General features: G+C 40.6%; 1 protein-coding gene across 3 annotated transcripts in view; it reads left to right on the forward strand.

The window, feature by feature from the left end:
• NEK6 (NIMA related kinase 6) overlaps positions 1-17645 on the forward strand; it is a 104476-nt gene that overhangs the window by 22076 nt on the left and 64755 nt on the right. For 2 of the 3 annotated variants that reach the window (XM_024214506.2, XM_024214508.2), the window contains exon 2: positions 7165-7236. The exons of the other annotated variant lie outside the window; for it this stretch is intronic. The gene's annotated coding sequence lies outside the window, so the exon portion shown is untranslated. The remainder of the gene's footprint in view (positions 1-7164; positions 7237-17645) is intronic. 3 annotated transcript variants of the gene reach the window in all.

Genomic DNA, 17645 nt, shown 5'->3' on the forward strand with positions numbered 1-17645 from the left:
GCTGACTCACTCTGCTATGGTGGCACGTATTGTAAGGAATGAGATGGCCTTTGGGGTAGGAAAGATTAAAATGTACAAAGCATTAAGAAAGCTAAATATACATAGCTTGATGGACATAAGTTTACAAATATTTGAATGATGTCATGGGGATGCTTTCCTTCAATTGTTTGTATCATTTTCTTAATTGGTAAAATGAAGATGATGATAGTTATGTAACTACTACACAGGCGAGTGCTGAGGACTGGCAAGTTAAGTTTGTAAAATGTTTTGGATCTGAAGTACTTTTATTATTATTACTTTTAAAACGTGGTACGTGGTCTTTCCATAGTTCAAACGGTGATAAATAATGGAGAAAACTGTGACAAACCATGCTATTTTTTAGAAGCAAGTTGGGTTTCTTGGGGAGTTCTTCCAGCTACTACAATGTAGACTGTTCAGTAGTATTTCTGTTGAAAGATTAATCTCAGTGACTAATGTAAACCTTGAGCTGGGGGTGAAGAAGGATTTGAAACAAAGTGGGAAGTTTGCTGCAAATATTTAAATATTGGCAAGTAACATTAGTTCCATTGACATCTGTAGTGAGTGGCTCTGAATAGCTCTAAGGGCAGCACTTCAACGTGGCTTGTGTGGTTGTGGCTCTCCCAGCACTCTAAAAACACCACCTCCACAGGTGCACAGTCTCCACTGGCGCTTTACAGCGCTGAAACTTGCTACGCTCAGGGGGTGTTTTTTCACACCCCTGTGCGAGAGACTTGCAACACTGTAAATTGCCAGTGTAGACAAGTCCTAAGTTTGTTGACTTAATGTCATTGTTCTCCTAAGTATGGAACAGTGAATTACAATGGCTGTCACCATTTGTTTAATGAATATCAGTTTTTGACATAACAATATGAAAAAAGCTCTAGGGTTTTCAGTTCTTTAACTAAAGTGTTCTCAGTTAATGAATTTTGATATCTTCAAGGAAACAGTGCTCAGCACTCTAGCTGTTGCAACTAGTAAAAACTACACAAAATCTTAACACAACCTCATCTGCACCTGCTTTCAGGATAAATTATTCTAACACTCATAAAATGGGATGTGTGTGACTAAAATACTAAAAAGACTTCAGTTCTTTGCTTCCAGTTAAGGGTCTGTCAGCTTTTCCATTATAAAGCTTCTCTTCTCTTTTTTTTTTTTAGGGGTTTATAACTTGCATGTAAAATTTTTGCTGAGGGCTGAGACTTGGCTTCTGCATTTCAGCCTGGCAGCAGATATTTACATATTCATTATTTTTCAGATAGAAGAAAATTAAAGAGATTTTTTTTTTCATTTAAATATTTCACCTTGCGATGTACATATGTAACTCTCATTAGAGGTAGTTACCTATTTAGGTGAGACTCCACTTGGAACAGTAAAGACTTAAAAAAAAAAAAAAAAAACTTGACTAAGATACCTTTCTGCCCTCGTATAAATCTAAGGAAAGACTGAATTAAAAAAAAATTGCAGTGGATTAATTGATAGCTTTTGGGATTTAAAAATATGGCCCAGAAATTTTGAAAAGAAACTGTTGCTTTCAGTCAGGAACTGTGTTTCATAAGACATTTCACTACCAAACAATTACATGTTTTAAAGACTGAATGAATGCCTTGTTACTCTGGAGCAATGGTTCTCAACCAGGGGTCCGGGGCCCTCTGGCGGGCTGCGAGCAGGTTTCAGGGGTTCACCAAGCAGAGCCAGCACTGGACTTGGCTGGGGCTCAGGGCAGAAAGCTGAAGCCCCCCCGCATGAGGCTGAACCCCTGAGCCCCAAGCCCTGCCACCTGGAGCTGAAGCCCGAGGAACTTAGCTTCATGTGCCCCCTTGTGGCATGGGGCCACAGGCAGTTGCCCTGCTTGCTACCCCCTAACGCTACTCCTGGCTTTTATATGCAGAAAAACAGTTGTTGAGGCACAAGGGGGCATGTGTGGAGTTTTTATAGGATGGTGGCGGGGGCGGGGGGAGAAGCTCAGAAGGAAAAAGGTTGAGAGCCCCTGCACTGGAACCATTTTGGTCTATTGGGTGAGTTCATCTGCTTTTCAGCCTTGTCACCACATATATTTACATTGACTATAATGATTGATGCCTTTTTTTGTTACTTATTGGCTTCAGAATGCACACTTTAAAAACTTCTTCAACTTGAGAGATTGAGACAGTTGAATGTTGCCATTCTAGTTCTTTAGAGCTTGTGCCTTTGGGGAATAATAAAACTGAATTAGACAATATATTAGCTGTAAATTTTAGGAACTGTATCCATGAACTAAGGGTATGGCTACTCTTGCAGATGTAGAGCGCTGTGAGTTAGACCCGCCTTCGGAGAGCGCAGTAGGGAAAGCGCTGCAGTCTGTCCACACTGACAGCTGCTTGCGCACTAGCGTAGCCACATTTGCGGCACTTGCAGCGGCATTGGGAGCGGTGCATTATGGGCAGCTATCCCAGCATGCAAGTGACTGCAATGTGCTTTTCAAATGGGGGGGTGGGGTGGAGTGTGTTGTGTGTATGTGGGGGGGAAGAGAGTGGGGTTTTGGGGGCTGAGAGCATGTCAGGATGCTATCTTGTAAGTTCAGACAGCAGCAGCCCCCCCCCCCGCCTCTCTCTCTCACATACAGCATTCCACACTAATCTGTCTCGGAGCACATAAGCAGCTGGCTGTCAGAAACGGAGCTTTCAAATGGCATATCCGCATTCCTACAGCAAGTTCAAAACAATGAGAAGAGTGGCCACTTGACTTAAGGGGATTATGGGACGTTTCCGGAGGCTGATCAGAGCGCAGTAATGCAACACCTCGTCCACACTGGTGCCGCGGCGCTCCAGCGGGGACGCAGCAAACGTTATTCCACTCACCGAGGTGGAGTACCAGCAGCGCTGTAGCCGCGGAGTCAGAGCGCTCTACGTGTCTTGCCAGTGTGGACAGGTAGTGAGCTAGGGCGCCTGGGGCTCCTTTATTGCGCTGTAATTCGCAAGTGTAGCCAAGCCGTAAGATCACCATGACACAATACTAACAGGCATATTGTAGGGAGACCCCAATAGCCTTTACACAATCTTCATACTGGTTAATAATGTATCTCCTTGGGTTTTGCAGGTGTATGTTATTCATGTTGAGTTGTATTTTGGAAAGTACTGTACAACTTCCTCTGACATTGTTTTAGGTTGGGTTATTGCTATACCAGCAAGCCCCGTAGTGTAGATGGAGCCTACACCAATAGAAGGGGTTTTTCTGTTGGTGTAGGAACACCACCTGCCTGAACAATGTTAGCTATGTCAACGGAACCACTCGTCCGTTAACATAGTTGGGTCTATGCTGGGGGTTATGTTGGCATAGCTCTGTCACGGGTGTAGTTTTTCACAACTCTGGTCAGCATAACCATGCCAGCATAACCTTCAAGTGTAGACCAAGCCCTAGATTTTCAAACTCTCAATTGATATGTGTGAACTTCATGTTTGACAGTTTTTGCCTCGAATTCCCATGTCACTTTTTCTAGCTGTTAGTAAGAAAGAATGCATAGTCCCTGCTCTGAAGACCTTATATTCTTTCTAATCAGTTTCTCATCACAGTGGTATAAAATCCACCTTTACATATGTGGTCTGATCTTAGTCTCTTTAAGCAAAATGTTTGCTAAATTGTATTTTCTTACTCATTTCTTGCAGAATTCTCTCCTATCTAATGCATTTCAGTGGCATGTCTCAAGTTTTCTCCTTCAACGTCCCTATTAATAGTTCTTTAGTTTTGGCAGGTGTGTATTAAACGTTAACACTCTTTTTTTGGATGTTAAACTGCTATTTACTTATGGTAATTTCTAATCATTTTAAGGTGATTGTCAAGAGAGAGATGAACTGAGGAGGAAAAATTTGTCAGGGATTTACAGTAAATACTCTCTGCTTTTGGAAATGCTGTCAGAAGTTTGTTTAGGTTCAAGTGATTTTTTGTAATGTGCCAGACAGAATCAGTCTGTTATAATGAACTGGTCGTGTACTTCCACCAACAAAAAGGGAGGGTGAGAAACCAAAGCCTGCTCAGGATTTCCTATCACCTTGTAATACAGAAGGGGGGGAGTATGCTGTTTAACCTAGCCTGTAATTAGGTTCTACATGGAAGCATATATTACTGTGCTTGCGTTGCCAAAGCACTTCAGTATGATAGATGAGATTTAAAGGTTGATCTGACTAAATTGCAATGAGAATACTAACGACAAAAATATTTCTGTTGTGAAATATTCCTACCAGACATCGTGGCTATGGCATAAATGCTGTAAGATAATGGACAATAAAAGTCACTCGAAAATAATACTCTCCTAGGATTGGACTGCTTTCTCCACCGCACGTACTCTGAACCAGGGAGATAATGTAATCATAAGCCTAGCCCATCATTTAAAAATATAGGTAATCTCATATAACATCTTGACAGATTTATTTTATGAGCAAGCCGGAGAGAGAACATTATTGGGCAGCAGAGAGGAAGAAAGTATTATCATTGTGGTAGTGGTTACTTCGGAAAATAGTTTGCATCACTTCACTCTTTCAGGAAGCCTACTGTAAATGACACAGCACTCACTAGAGATTGGGGAACCCTGGCTCCCGTCTGTAAAATGTTTGATTTGGATGTCAGTCATTGACCGAAGAGCCTGCTCATCAGATACGTGATATTAGAGCTTTTATTCACAATGAACTGTTGGATCCCTCTGTGTATGCCACAGGATGACTGGGCAGGGGTTTGATAGGGCACCCACTTGAATGCGGACGAATCATGCACGGGTATCTGGAAGGATGTGTGTGATGGGTTGTGCCACCTGATGTACTAGAATCGCACTGAGCCCGCCCATTCCACCAGCCTGGACTCCCTCACCCGGTCCTTCTGTGCCAGGCCCTCAAGCCTCCTCTAGCACGCACACACTGGTAGGGACATGCTCAGCGGCAGAAAGACACAGACACTGAAATCAGCTCTGCCATATTCATATCATAGCAATATCTCTATTAAGAATATGGGGCGTAGGGTCATAGTGTGAATCTTGATTGCTTATTTTGTTGCACTAGCTATTTTCATCCAAACATAGTTCTTTTCCCCCATTCAGCCCCCCAGGAATTGAGGGTGGGGAAGAAACGTAGGGGGATATAGTAATCTGGAGAAAAAGTACATATGTGGGTGTATAGTCTATACACAGTATTAATATATTTTGCATTGCTATACCACCCTCTATTTGATGATCTCAAACCACATGGCAGATGCAAAAGGCCACTTGGAACTTCTGTAAGGCAGGTCACTACTACCCTCATTTTACAGATGGGAATACTGAGACTCCATGGCCTTGTGGAAGTCACTTAGCTTCTGGGCTTCATTTTTCCCATCACCTCCAGTGTAAGAGTGCAAAGCCTTACTATTTGTTTGTGGCAATGCTAAGGAAAGCAGCAGTGTATGTGGCTCATCTAGTCTTTATAGGAGCATCCACCTCAACGGCCCTAATGATTAACAAAAGGCTTGTTATGCAGGGCCAGATGAGGACAATTTCTTTCTGTGGGACAGATGGGCACTACTACTCTGTGTAGTGTAATCCTTTCTTTGTCTCTTACCTATTAGGTTAGCTAACAATGGTTCATCTGTGGACATTTGGGTTTGCTGACACTCAGTAGTGTTGCGGGCAGCAAAAAGGACTGAATGCCAGCCATATGGAAAGCAACTGGGTATGCCCAGTAATAAGATGGAGGTGTGCTGGCACAGGAAACAGGCATGTGTTGGGCGCAACTACTGCTGCTTCACTATCTCCTTGGGAGGTTTTCGGTGCCAGTCATACGGAGTATTCATCTGGGAGAGGATAATTTGGCTTCTGGTTGAGTTTTAGGCATCCAGAGGCACATGCTAATACCTGATTAAGCTGGCTGCAACAGTTGCCAAGGCTGGTTTGGAGAGGAGCTGCACCTTGGGCATTAGGTGCATAAGAATCTGAACGCTGATGAGGTTCTGTTCCTTAATGTACATCTTGTAACTAATGATCTTGGGCTCCAGTACCAAGCACCCTGGGCTCTTCTGCCCTATGAAAGGCACCTGTCAGATACCTGAAGGGGATCATGGAAGCTTTTTTTTTGGTCTGAGTGGAATATTTGAGTCAAAGGAGAAGAGCAAGAGGTAGATCTATTTGGGAGATATAGTCCTGTAGAGGAGCTCCCAGGAGAACGTGAGCTTGTTGTACACTTGTGGAATGTGGGGCCCCTTCAGGTTAGGGGGTTTGTTTAACTTTAAATGAGGATAGGTGGTGAATTGGGATCTTGATTGACAGGTTGCTTTGGCTTGGGCAGATGGTAGTGGAGCTGACTGAAGACTAAGTTTCATGAATAGTGTGACTGCATGGGATGTAAGTCGGCAGAATTTGGTTCTAGATCTGTGCACTTCTAGCTATAAAAACTTTGGGTTTGTGTGGTTACAGTTCTTTATGCTCTTATGCTGATGATTTTTAATTATGTTATTGATTTTACTTTGTTCATTTCACAAGTGTTAGTAAAGATGCAGCTGAGGTAGCAGATAAATTCATTTATTTCCAGTCTAATTCCAATTTTCTTGTTTGTTCTTGTGTACGTTGTTTCTGGCTTTGTAAAAATTCCATTTTGCATGTGAATAGTGCTACGATATATAATGAATATATTGTAGTAGTAATAACTGTACTTCAGAATGATGACAGTGGGTGCTAGGATTTTTAGAGACTAGGACAGCAGTTGTTTTCATAATTGTTTGATAGGGGAATTTCCTTTGTGGGTGAGTATGTTTGGAGTGTGCTCTGGCATGTATTTTCCTTTCAGGTCATGCCACTCCTTCAAATACAGGGGCAAATATTAGACAAACCTATTCTAGTATGTGGGCTGAGAGAGGACCAGATTCCACATCATTTGAGGTTTGGGTGGATCACTGTATTTGGGATGTATTCCTAAAGTAGTGGTGATGTGTGCGCGCATGCACACGTGTCAAAGGACAGTGAGTTGAAAGTTTGATATCCTGTATGTTTTCAGAGTGCTGTCTTCCTAGCTTTTGAGTTTATAACTTCAGATCTGTTGGTGGAAGGAAGGCAGCATTCTGCTGAGTTAATTGTTCTTTTCTGAAAATGTTTGTTTTTAAATTGGGGTCAGCTCTGATTAACCATGTTTTATTTCCTTCCTTTGTTTCCAGTAACCTGTTTTCCCTACTGGTTCGGGTACAGGCCAACAATCCTGCACCAGTAACTCCACTGCAGATACTTAGGTAAGCAGCATATTCAGTCATACAAGACCTGCCAGTTTTTGTGTGGTTGTATGCTGTCCTGATGTCTGTCTTTTTTTACAAAACTAAGTGCTTAACTGAGACAGTGTTGCTTCATTTATTTATTATGTGCAGCTAAGTGCCAGCATTTTAATAACTGAAGCATGCCACTGGCTTGTTTGTTCATATGAGTTCTCCTCTTTGTTTTCAGTAAGAGAAGTTTGTTCCTTGATTTTTGTAGATTTGGTGGGAATGCTGAGAGAGCGTCCCACTTACCAGCCTGTGTCCATTCTTGTGACATACCGAAGATTGCATATAAACAGCATAGCCAGTTTTGCTAACGTTGTTTAATCATAATTTGCAAGTTTTCTTCTTGTGTACAAAAGAGGCCAGGTTATACTGCTTTCATAAAATCTTACATACCATAAACCTGTGGAACTTGCTGCTCCAAGATATTGCTAAGACAAATGATTGTGAATTTCAAAACTGATTAGACATTTATGCAATTGGACAAGCACCTGCAATTATACTAGTCTGGGACAAAATTATACAGACAAACAGTTGTGCTTCAGGCCATATGGGACCACTGGTTGAGGCAAAGAAGAAACTTCCCTTTGTGGCATAGTGTTATACAATTAGTTTAGCACAGGGTTACTTTCTTTCCTCTGACACTTCTTGCATTGGCCACTGACTGAGGCACTGGCATGGATGGGTCATTTGGTCTATTCTGGCATGGCAGGAGGAGGAATACCTGACTGAACTGGTCACTTATTCTTTTCCTATATGATAGTTCTTGTGTTTCTGAACCCTTCAAAAGAAGCATCCCCATCATTTTTCCCTTATAGGTAAAGTGCCAGCGCTAACTAATGACATCTTTATGCTTTAATGTTGTATGAAACTGACCAGGATTGGTATGCGGTATTGCTAGGTTCATTAGATTGGTTGGCCGTCCGCATCATTAAGAACTTACATGGTCACTTAGAATTTACCCCAAATACTGCAAGAATCAGAGCATGCCGTTAATAATTTTTACCCAGAATTCTCTTAAGTGCCATGCTTGAAAACGCAGTGATGAAAGCTTTCCTCCCTACATTTCACTTTCTAGAAGCTGAGAAGATTAATATTCACTCTCCAGTTACTCTGTGCTGCTTACAGGGAATGGAACCTCAACAGTGACAATTCATACCTCACAATAAAAAGGAACCATATGTCCAAACAGGAATTCTCAGAATAAATAATTGTCCAGAAGCAAAAATATTAATTTAAAATTTGATTTAAAAAAAATAAAGGATTGAGAGCCTGATTTCAACAACTGGCTAACACTGGCTACAAAGGATCCCATGAATGACATGCATACTTTTGGAGAAAGACTGCCTCTACGTATATTGATTTTTGTGGCATATGACCTACTTGGATCTTGTGCATTTGAAATATTTAATGTGAACATTTGTAATTGCCTCAAACTGAAATTCAGCATTGGTTACTTTTTGTAACTTACTCTTCTCAGAGGTGATTGTGGTAACTTCCCTTTTTCATCCAGTTTGGGGAATGTGTGGCACACCTCTGTGCTATTTTAAAAATATATCTGTTTGCACTTCTCCAGCTGCAAGAACAGTCTGAGCTTCCTAAGTACCTTGGAAGTAACAATGAGAGAGCCCATCTCTTGAGTAATGAAAGTGCAGGGCTAGGACAAAGCAGAGTGGAACGCTGCCAGTGTGTAGGGAGAGCTCATTCCAAGGCCTCTTGACTTGTTTCCTACTGTTGTCTTTGGCTGTTAAGCAGATGAAGAATTCTTCAAATATTCTTCTGGAACTATGTTTTTATTACCAAATGGGAAAAGGAAGTGAGAAGGAATTGGGAGTCTGATTAAATGATTTTGAATTCTGTTTTTTTATTAATGTTCTCTACTGTTGGTTTTGTGTACCTTTTGTATTCTGCTTAAACAGGACTTGACTAGATTTTTCTGTCTGATTTCTTTGATGCTGTATTGTGCCAATGATAATGTATTAAAAGTTGACTAGAAAGTACTGGGTAAAATGAGTTTGTTGATCTCTGTCCAGTTGTCAGTGGAATCATGTATTCAAACTCACCATCACAGTGCACTAATTTTTGCAGTCTTGTTGTATGTCTCAAGAGAGGACAAGGTCTGAATATGCCATGGAGATGAAATGCTCCTCTTACCCCTGGATATAGTTCCTGCAAGTTAGAATTGAGGCACACTCTTGGAATTTACAAATCTTGGGGAAGCTTGAATTGCTGTTGTAAAGCTGTGAATAAACAGAAAAATTTTAGTTTTCAGGTCTGTTAATCCTAGTGTACATTTCTTTTGTGGTTCAGTTAGAAACTGCTGTACAGCTTTGAATACAGGAGCTAGAGCTGGAACAGTTTTCTGGGTTATTTATCTTTGCAGGGATTAATTTAAAAAACACTCATTTTGGCAGGAGCACATTTGCTATGGAAATGTGAAAACTTAAAGGTGTATTTTACATTTTGGATGTCAGTGACTTAAGTATCCCTTTTAAGAAAACTACATGAATATACATACAATATAAATACATGATTGAAGATGGAGTGCATGCTCCATAAAATCAACATAATTATTCCTTCAGATTGAGTTTAGTCATATTTCAGAATGCTGTGCATCTACTGTGAGGGAATGGCGGCTATATTTTTGATGTATTGTGGAAAAAGTATCAGAGTATGTGTACACTGCAGTTGAAGGTGTGATTTGCAGCTAAGGTAGGCACACTTGCACTAGCTTTAATCTGGCTAGAACGCTAAAAATAGCAATGAAGATGAGGCAGCACAAGCTTCAGCGTGGGCTAGCAACATGACTGTACCCAGGGGATCAGGTAGGCATGTATGTCTGGCACTGAAGCCCATGCCACTGTGTCTTCACTGTGATTTTTAGTGTGCCAGCTAAATTAAAGCTAGCGAGAGTATGTCTATCTGAGCTGAGATCATTCAACTGCAGTGTAGATTTACCTTCCATCTGACAAGTGTTTCCTTATTGTTAACAAACTGGGTAGTAATATTGGATCCAAGATCTAGCAGAATTCTGTTGCCCAGTGAAGGTCTTGGGTTTCTTGTAACTTAATTACCTTTCTTTGACCAATTTCTTTGGGTACAGATGATGCCAAAATCCTCTTGATTGTTTACTTCCAACCTCAGTGGAACTTCTCTTTTTAAGATGTTGAATTTTAAAAAGTAAAGAGTCATTAAAGTATTACGCTGTGTTGATTAACAGTGATATACTGACACCTTTGTGACTCTGGAGGTATAAAATGGTTAAAATCAGGTGAAGATTCTTACAATGCAGCCTGCATTTATTTCCTGCTTAGTATAGGAAGAGTGCTGCTTGCAGACAACAACAGGTCCCTGCATGCAGCACCCATACTGATTTGTACAGCCAAAATATAAGGTGCAAGACTGTAATAGCCCATGGACTTGAGTAATTCTGAAAAGAACAGTTAAGAGCGAGAGACTAAATTTTGAAGTGCTCCCTTACATTAAATCTTGGAAAATCATTATCCTAGTGATGTTTAAGGTTTTGTGGTAATTACCTCTTAGGAGTTGGTGGGATAGTCTGCCCCATATTGTGCATGTAACAGAGCCCGACTAGTTCCAGATTTAAATAACAAAAGTTTAAAAATGTATTAATTATATACAAAGAAGTTAGAATGACTGACTTGAGGTATTAATTGGTAATTCAGTCTTCAATATACTCATTAGCTACAAATTAGCCTTTACACATGTAGCCTTTTTTAATCCATAAATTTCACTTTAAAGAGATCGGGCAGGGAAACTTCAGCCCAGAATGTGAGCGTTTCAAACAACCTTTTTGACTTGTTTGTTAGAAAAGTATAAGCATCTGAAAATGGGGCTGGGAAGATGGGAGGTTGTAAGCAGTTTTGTAGCTTTAAGCTATAGCAGGCATTCCCAGTGTTCTCTACTACATTGTATTCATGTTTAAAAGTGCAACTGGAATACTGGCTTTAGTTACCTTTTTGCTGTTTTTATTTAAAGTGTCAAAAAACTTGAAAAATATGCAACAGTTTATTGTAGAGTTCTCTGCAAACAATTCAGGAGCCTTTGCTGACATTAAAAAGTGCTTCTCCATTGTTAGCAGCAATCTGAAGGCCCTCTATCAGACCTCTTGCTGAGGATAAACTTGCCAGTCTACCTATAGTGTGAGTGTATGCCAATAAGAGCCTGGAATAGCAGAACTTCGAGCAGGACACTCTGTCCCTTAGGTGTCAGCAGGATCAGAGTTGGTGTCATGTGAGAAGAGCCATATCTCTTTTCAAAACTGATTTTATTCTTACTCCTTTATTTGCGTGCAGCTACAGTACTTTAAGCAAACACTGGCCAAACCCTAGTACTCTGCCTAATAAACTCTTCTACATGCTTGTGGTAGCTATGCTATTCTCAGCTGTTAATTACTTTCCCATTGTCTAATCTCTCCTGGTAAGTGAACATACCTTGTGTTTCCTACAGCACCCGGAGAGTTATGGTTCTCTTAGAAATGCCTGAGTTTCATGTGATCTGCTGACTGGCTTGGCTTCTCAGATTTACAAATAACTTGATATCTTTTTGGACTTTACTCTGTCCCTAAGGCAGGCTAGGGTAGATGTGATGTAAGATCAATGTTAGACTATGGATATATATCAATGTTCGAGTATGGCAACTGGGACCTAATATTTTAATGCATTCCAGTATCTCCAATTTTTAAGTGTGAAACTTAATTGTCTTGGGTGGTAAGAGGCAAAAAGGGAATCTGTCAGTAAACTGTAGTCCATATCAGTATGTTCTCTGTGCATGTAGGATTTTTTATTATGCTTTCTTTTTAAATAAGAAACCCTTATAAATCCTAATTATTTTAGGTCCCATGTTTTTAGAGAATTATAAATTTGACGGCTCTGACAGCAACACATAACACACAAATTACTTGGGGGTTTGTCTGAGAGTCCATATGTCTAGTGGATGGAGCACTGGACCAGGATTCAAGAGATCTGGGTTTTGTTCCCAGTTTGACCAGTGCCCATTGGGTCTCCTTGAGCAAGTCACTTTTCCCTCTCTGTGCCTTGATTTCCCCATCTGTAAAATGGGAATAATGACACTGACCTTTATAAAGGGCCTTGAGATCTACTGATGAAAAGTGCTATATAAGAGAGAGGTATTATTATTAAAAGGACTTTTTTTTTTAAACCCACCATGATCTTCCTTATCTGTGTTACTAATAAACCTACAGATTATTAAAAGTGAAAGAATGTTAACATCTAATGTTACTTTTTCTTACTCATGCTGATTCTTTGTACTCCTCTCCTCCTGGACAAGTAAAACAAACTGAAGTTCATATTATGGCTTTTAAAACACTTTTATATTTAGACCAACCCAGAAGTGTTCAGCACTTTGTTTTTGGCAGGTACTGTACTATAGGGCTCTTACTATTCTTTGGTAGTGGGAATGTTTGTTTTATGATCTAGGTAGGGGCAGTTTGAACCAAAATGTTTGTCCAGGCGAGAGTGGATGAATGTTTGTCGCTTTTATAGCTTTCCTGGCTGGTAGATCAATACAACAGAAGCCTTGATGTTTTCCTCATGGAAGCCCCAACCTCTTTTCATAATCAAATGACCAGCACTGGGAAAACAGAAAAATGGTGTCAGGTTTCAGAATGAATCTGTAGCTTGTTTTGCTGCAATATGGAAAACTCAAAATTTGTTCCTGTGTTTTGTATGGCTAGTAGCATACATGTAGTATGGAAGTAGCATGATGTAGTCTCTGAGGGGTAGGGGGAATAACCTAAAACTTTGCGCTCACATGATGAGTGCTGGTTCTGAGCATTGGCACTGGAAGTTTTTAAAGCATTTGTTTAATTCTCAATTTCATATTCCTAAAAAGACAGTGGATATTTTTAAAATGTCACCATACATCCATGCGTTATGGTAGGTTGTGTTATACCCAACTAGCAAAATTCTGTCTGCTCTTAAGGCTCTTTAACGAATAGTACTGATAGAACAAAACACAACCTCCAATGCAAAATTTTTTCTGATGACTTGAGCTGTAGATGATCCCCCCTCGTTTTCCAACTGTTGTAGTTTAAAGTAAAAGGAAGTCAGTGCCCAGATGCCCTTGGTGCATTAATACTTCGCAAAGTTCCCTGTCTCGCTCAGTGCTTGCCAAGGCTGCTGGAACAAAGGTTTCTGACAACATTCGTTTTGGACACTAGATCTTATCTTGTCACAGTTGTTATACTCTTGGAACAGTTATGAGACCAGCCACAAAGAGGTGACCCAATACTGGCACAGTACCTGAAACACAGATGGATGAATAACTAGGCATGTTATTTTACTAGCCGAAAACACTCTGTTCAAAGTCTTCTTGCGTTTCCTGGGTCATTTAGTATTTGTGTAAATTCTGAAGAAATAGTTTGACGAGAAGCCTTGCTTTCAGGGCCAGAATCTGATACATCTACTTATATTGAGTAGTACTTCAATCCACACATACTTCTATTAACTATTCATGGGATTTTTTCATTTTGAATAAAGGTATCGGGATATGGTCCACATTCATTCCCTGCCTCTAGTCATTCTGACTATCTTGAATCTCTAAATATGATTCATTGTGACAGGATACATTTCACTGCTCCTCCTAGAAAGGCTATGGGGTATACTCACTTTTGTGCTTAAACAAAGATAACCTGGATCAGATATTCCTTTCCTTAAAGACATTTAATTTCCTTCAGCCCTTATTTCATTTACTAAGATGTTATGCAAGTTATTTTCATGCTGCATGTGGCATGTGGAAATACTATACCACATCAGTGCCTGTGGCTCCTGTTTACATTGGATCTAGATGGTGCTTTCATATATACCAGAGATCCATTTGAGTAGGAATGAGGATCACCGTATCCAACTAAGGGAGCAAACTGCTTCACACTGATCAGCCAACAGGGGAATTTCACTTTTCCAGACAGGGTTGCTTTGATCTTACTTTGTGTTCTCAAAAAGTTATTGTACAAAGATTGGATTCCCAGCAATTTACTTGTAAATTTGGCTGGTCTATAACATTCTCAGGGCTCTTTCATTCATGTCTTTTTCAGTCTTTTCCTTCCAAACACCCACAAACTTTTACTTAGGGTATGGCTACACTTGCAGAGTTTTTGCACTGTAAGTTTCACTGGTGATAGGGAACCAGTGAAAGAAAAGCGCTGGTTTGTGTACTCAATTCCTCAGGCATCGGAGAGTGTTTACACCAGCAGCCCTTCCATCACCGATGAGAGCAGCGCTCTAGGGCAGATATCTCACAGTGCAGCTCTCTCGATAGGCCTTGTGGGAAGGAGGGGGTGAGCGGAAGGCATTCTGGGTCCCTGCTCAGTGCCCTGTGCTGCACTGCTTCATGTCCCAGCAGCCCCATTACTTCTTTGTTTCTTTCATGGCATTTAAAAAAAAAAAAACACCCTGCTGTCTGGCTGCTTTCCCTTCCACATCTACAAGCAAAGGGAAAGGGAGTTTCAAACTTCCTGGGGCTTACAGTGGGAGGGGTGGATGTCCGTTTACCTAGGGTCAGAGCAGCGGAGATGCTGGCCAGAGTGGTCACTTTTGGAACTATGGGATATCCTTTGGAGGCCAAAAGGTGTTTACACTGGTAGAACATGTCTTCACTTTCACAACAGTGCAAAAACAACAGTGGTAAGAACTGTATGCCTCTCGTGAAGGTGGTTTTCTTTTTGCGGTGAAACTTCTGAGTTTCACTGCAAAAAGTCATTAACAAGTGTAGATGCTCCCGTGGTTTTAGCGCAAAAAAGGGACTTTTTGCGCTTTAAATGGCAAGTGTAGACATAGCCTTAGTCTTATTTGAAGTTGTAGAGGTATAAAAGTAATCCAGTCATACTTGAAACCACTTGATAATCCCCCACCCTTCTCTACAGATTTAAGATAAGCCCAGATGTGATGTCTTGAGGTGCAGGAATCTGAGTTGTGGTGTGGGTACTGGATTTCACTACTCCTTTCAGCAACCACATTACTGGCAGCTTAAATGCAAGTTAGATTTCCTTTTGTATTTTGACTCAGCACTTCAGGTTTATGACTGCAATACATTTTCAGTGCTAAAAAATGGGACACAATTTGTGTGGTATGAAGGGAAATTTTAGATTGAAAATGAGGGATAAGTGACAGTACGAATGAAATAAGAGATTGCAGGTTATTGGCTGCTGATAGAATAAGTTATCAGAAACTGCTCTGTTGGCAGCTGTTGTATACTCTTTCCCTCCTCCCCCCTTCAGTTCTGTAACTTCAGGAGCCTCTACTGAGATGCTGTCTCTTGTAATTGCTGTAAGGGAAAAATGGAACAAATTTATCTGCAGTACTGTTCTTTTTTTCTCTTTGTTCCTTGGTCAGTGCGTTGGTGTCACTGTATTCTAACAGCAGCAGAGAGTCCTGTGGCACCTTATAGACTAACAGACGTATTGGAGCGTGAGCTTTCGTCGGATGCTATAAGCCTGACTTCAGTACTGGGCAAACTGATTGAAACTATAATAAAGAACAATATTGTCAGACATATAGATGAACATAATTTGTTGAGGAAGAGTCAACATGGTTTTAGTAAAGGGAAATCATGCCTCACCAATCTACTAGAATTCTTTGAGGAGGTCAACAAGCATGTGGACCAGGGGGATCCAGTGGATATAGTGTACTTAGATTTTCAGAAAGCTTTTGATAAGGTCCCTCACCAAAGGCTCTTTCGCAAAGTAAGCTGCCACGGGATAAGAGGGAAGGTGCTCTCATGGATCAGTAACTGGTTAAAAGATAGGAAACAAAGGGTAGGTATAAATGGTCAGGTTTCAGAATGGAGAGAGGTAAATAGTGGTGTTCCCCAGTGGTCTGTTCTGGGACCAGTCCTGTTCAACATATTCATAAATGATCTGGAAAAAGGGGTAAACAGTGAGGTGGCAAAATTTGAAGATGATACAAAATTACTAAAGATAGTTAAGACCCAGGCAGACTGCCAAGAGCTACAAAAGGATCTCTCAAAATTGGGTGACTGGGCAACAAAATGGCAGATTCCATTTATCAACATTAAATTTCGAGTAATGCACAGTGGAAAGCATAATCCCAACTATAAATATAAAATGACGGGGTCTAAATTAGCTGTACCATTGAAGAAAGAGATCTTGGAGTTATTGTGGATAGTTCTCTGAAAACATCCACTCAATGTGCAGCAGCAGTCAAAAAAACAAACAGAATGCTGGGAATAATTAAGAAAGGGATAAATAATAGGACAGAAAATATGTTACCTTTATATAAATCCATGGTATGCCCACATCTTGAAAACTGTGTGCAGATGTGGTCGCCCCATCTCAAAAAAGATATACTGGAATTGGAAAAGGGCAACAAAAATGATTAGAGGTATGGAACTGCTGCCGTATGAGGAGAGATTAATAAGACTGGGACTTTTCAGCTTGGAAAAGAGATGGCTAAGGGGAGATATGATTGAAGTCTATAAAATCATGACTGGTGTAGAGAAGGAAGTGTTGTTTACTACTTCTCATAACACAAGAACTGGGGTCACCAAATGAAATTAATAGGCAGCAGGTTTAAAACAAATAAAAGGAAGTATTTCTTCACACAACGCACAGTCAACCTGTGGAACTCCTTGCCAGAGGATGTTGTGAAGGCCAAGACCATAACAGGGTTCAAAAAAGAACTAGATAAGTTCATGGAGATAGGTCCATCAATGGCTATTAGCCAGCGTGGGCAGGAATGGTATCCCTAGCCTCTGTTTGCCAGAAGCTGGGAATGAGCGACAGGGGATGGATCACTTGATGATTACTTGTTCTGTTCATTCACTCTGGGGCACCTGGAACTGGCCACTGTCGGAAGACAGGATACTGGGCTAGATGGACCTTTGATCTAAACCAATAGGGCCATTCTTATGTTCTTATGCTTGAAGGTGACGCTGGAAAAATTTTCTTGGAATTCATTGACACTTACAGAGTATCAGTAAAAGTTATCTTCCTGATCTGCTTGGAAAATAACTTTACTCCAAATGCAGCTGAAGCTTTAAAACCTAAAAGGTCTTCATTTTTGGCTCCATCAAATTCTTTTTCTGTCAGATCAAAAATACAGCTCTTCTCCCTAAAGAAGTTAATGAAGCTACTTGGAGCTCACACTTATGCAGATTTTTTTCCCTTTAAATCTTTCCTCCTCTCCATTCAGATAATCCCTGACATTGCAGCCTTCTTCTGTGCCGCTTGTTTGAGATTAACCCAAATCTTGCACTTGTCATGCTGCCAAAGATAAATTAAAATAAATAAAAACAGGTAATTGGCTTGTTCCTGCTTCCCAGCATCAGAAAAGGTGCTGAAGGGATAGTCTCTTAGAGGAGTAAAAAGGGATGCTTTGATCACTTGA

This window comes from Terrapene carolina, unplaced genomic scaffold (genome assembly GCF_002925995.2).
Source record: "Terrapene carolina triunguis isolate 2854851 unplaced genomic scaffold, T_m_triunguis-2.0 Scaffold238, whole genome shotgun sequence".
In the NCBI taxonomy this organism is placed as follows: domain Eukaryota; kingdom Metazoa; phylum Chordata; order Testudines; family Emydidae; genus Terrapene; species Terrapene triunguis.